Source organism: Atta cephalotes, assembly GCF_000143395.1.
Source record: "Atta cephalotes unplaced genomic scaffold scaffold00024, whole genome shotgun sequence".
NCBI classification, from domain to species: Eukaryota; Metazoa; Arthropoda; class Insecta; order Hymenoptera; family Formicidae; genus Atta; species Atta cephalotes.
This window is the reverse complement of record NW_012130088.1, coordinates 3,847,685-3,850,894: the sequence shown is the minus strand read 5'-3', so window position 1 is coordinate 3,850,894 and position 3,210 is coordinate 3,847,685. Positions and strand designations below refer to the sequence as shown.

The 3,210-nt window shown below is 36.6% G+C and overlaps 1 protein-coding gene across 1 annotated transcript in view; it reads left to right on the top strand.

Annotated features, from left to right (window-relative positions):
• LOC105620128 (voltage-dependent calcium channel subunit alpha-2/delta-3) overlaps positions 1–3,210 on the top strand; it is a 151,114-nt gene that overhangs the window by 66,765 nt on the left and 81,139 nt on the right. The window lies entirely within an intron of this gene.

Sequence of the window (3,210 nt, the reverse complement as noted above, 5' to 3'; positions counted from 1 at the left end):
ATATATTATTATTATATATTATTATAATATATATATATATATATATATATATATATATATATATACTACTCAGCAAAAAATTGAGAACACTTTAGAACACGTTCAAAATTGCACAATATTCAAAATAACTCGATGAAACATTATCGCAGACACAAAATCAAAAAAGCATTTAAAAGCTTAAAATCTCTACTTTTAAAATCGGTAATTGATATTTCAATCTGACTGATTCTTTAGGAAGATACAGATGGACACAAATGGATACCCGTCAAATCTTATATCCGAAAAAGTTTTACGAACTTTATGAAGATCTATGGCGTGAAGTAAAATCCACACAAAACGGTTTACCGCAGTCAAAAAAGTCAATTTTTACCTTCAATTTGCTTTTTTATTGAGTGCTGTACGATTTTTCTTCACCGAGTTATTAAACGTTAGTAGTATAGCAAAGCTATACTACTACCCCTCTAACTCTGGGGCTAGAGGGGAGCGCGGGGCGCGGGGGGTATTCCTAAGCGCGGGGTACTGGTAGGCGCGGGGAAGGAGGAGGAGGCAGGAAGTCTCCGGCGCTATCGGTGTTTATAATGTGATACGTGATGTCGCCATGTTGTGGCATCACGTATCACTGAGGATCGTCACCTCCTGCCGCCACCTCGCTGCCGCCACCCCGCTGCCGCCATCTCACTGCAGACCCCGCGTCCATCCCAAAATGCGTTTTTTTGGGCCGCTGCCGCCGCTGCTTTCTGCAGATGAAAAATAATATAAATATATAAATATAAAATATAAACATAAATATAATTCCTTTTTTTATTCATATTTTCTACATAAAAATTTATGAAACTTACAATTCCAATCTTTCGGCTTTGGGTCGGGTTCGTACGATCGGAGACCGAAAAGTTCGGCCAGGCACAAATCTTCATCCAACCAGACATCAAGAATCTCACGTTCCTCCCGGTCCCACCGCCTCTCTGCACGTATCATTTGGCTGTTATATATATTCGTAAAGCCTCTGATTCTGTGACTACGATGTGTCCTCTGGAAAAAAGTATAACAAAGTAAATTAAAAAAAAAAGATAATTAGAAAACATCCTATAATTTATATTTTTAAAATTTAAACAGAACTTACCAATGGGATTATCAAGACCCCCACTTCATTCAGCAACTGTAGTCGCACAATCCTTTGGTTGTCGACCATAATATACTGGAAAAAGAAAAATAAAAAAGCGTTATAAGCATAAATCAGCCAAAGAAAAAAAGAAACATTAAAAGAGATACAAATAGAAAGAAAAAAAATTACTTACCCCCTCAACGGGATACTCGTAGTGGATCTTTAGAAGTTCTCTGAGGTTGCTCATTATTGCGTGAGAGTGAAATTTTTTTTTTTAAAACCAACTACTAAAACTAATATCTATAACTGTCACTAAGTTTCACTATCACCCCAATCACTTAATATAATTTTAAGCGGCAAAATACTTTTTTGCACACTGAGAAAAAAAAATCACTCACGCATGGACAAAGAACAAATTTCTTCTTTGTGTGAATGGCTCCGACTCTAATACAGAGTCGATACGACCAGAATCGAAATTGTTACTCATCGCTTATGAGTAACAAAAAAACAATATGTAGAAAAAGAGTAACATAAACTCAATTGTTTGAAGCCGGGTCACACTTTCCAAAAACGTAATAATATAATAACAGCGCGACAATGCAAGATAATGACTGACGCTGAAACTCAACCTTCGCCGCAGCGAGCCTGTCTAGGATTATCTTTAGTTGTATATAAAACAATTCAGATCATAAGTACCATCACGAGAAAAGTATCGCTTATATCGTTGCAGCACTACTCTTTATAAGAGTAGCTTAATATATAGTAGCCGCGATTATTTGCGCCGTCGAATTGCTGAAAGTTCACGCTGCATTATTTTCACACCTATAATTCCTTTTTTTTTCTTACGTGGAAACATACGTTTATACATATACATACATACATACATACATACATACATACATACATACATACATACATACATACATACATACATACATACATACATACATACATACATACATGTGTAAGTGTGTACATATGTATGATTCGTGATACGACAAAAAAAACAAGCGTGACTGTTATTTATCTAAAACGGAATACGATGGCGTGTCGAGGTGTAGGATGAATGGATGGGTGAATGGATGGATGGGAAATAAAGAAAGTACATATATAGTACTGGGAACGAAACAATTTTTTATTCACATGTTATTACATCGTTTCTTTTTTTATACGTATTAAAAGCTAAAGCCAATAGTTCGCAATCGACGAGTTGATGCCCATTGAAAATGTCGCTATCACGTATAGCGTTCTCAGACGCGATGTTGGAGAATCGCGTATACTTAGCATCAAGCGTATCGACGAGTCGGGCTAATCGTTACGTCGATACGATCCGTCAAATTCAATACGTCGTAGCGTCGTTTCCGTCATCGTAATGCGTACGGATGAAGAATCGAGACGTACGAATATAGCATCATTCAGCGTGCAAACGATTAGCGGTCCAATACTTATAAAATTATCTTTATATTTGTTTCGTAGCATCTTGTAAATTTCATTGCTGCTCGTAGAGGCCCTTCCACGTTTCGAAAGATAGCGACAGTTCATGTAGAGATCATCCGCGATGATCTCCACATAACTCGGTGGACCAACGTTGATTCCAATTTCCAAATACTTATAGCTCGTAGCCGTCAGATCATAACATCTGCTCAATAAACGCACCGCACGATGCTCCATGCTGTGTACATACGTAATGTTAAACAATGTTTTCTTTTGTATATAGAACGTTGAAACTTACATGTTTCTGCAGTTTTTTTTCGTTTCGTATGATGCGTTGTATTTTTAGCAAAGTACATTTTTCAACCGTTCATACAAGCGGATATCGCAAGACTGATTGCATCCGCGTAAATTGCGATGTATATGATAAAACTTCTAGAATAGAAGAGGGAGTAATCCTCCTTTCTTTCCAAGAATTGTGAACATGTTGCGACACGTTTTATCACGTTTTTCTACGTATTTTTTTTTTGTCACGAGTTTATCAATGTTTATACTTTTTATGATTTATATTTCGATGGCATTGATGATGATGATGATGATGATGATGATGATGATGATGATGATGATGATGATGATGATGATGATGATGATGATGATGATGATGATGATGGTGATGG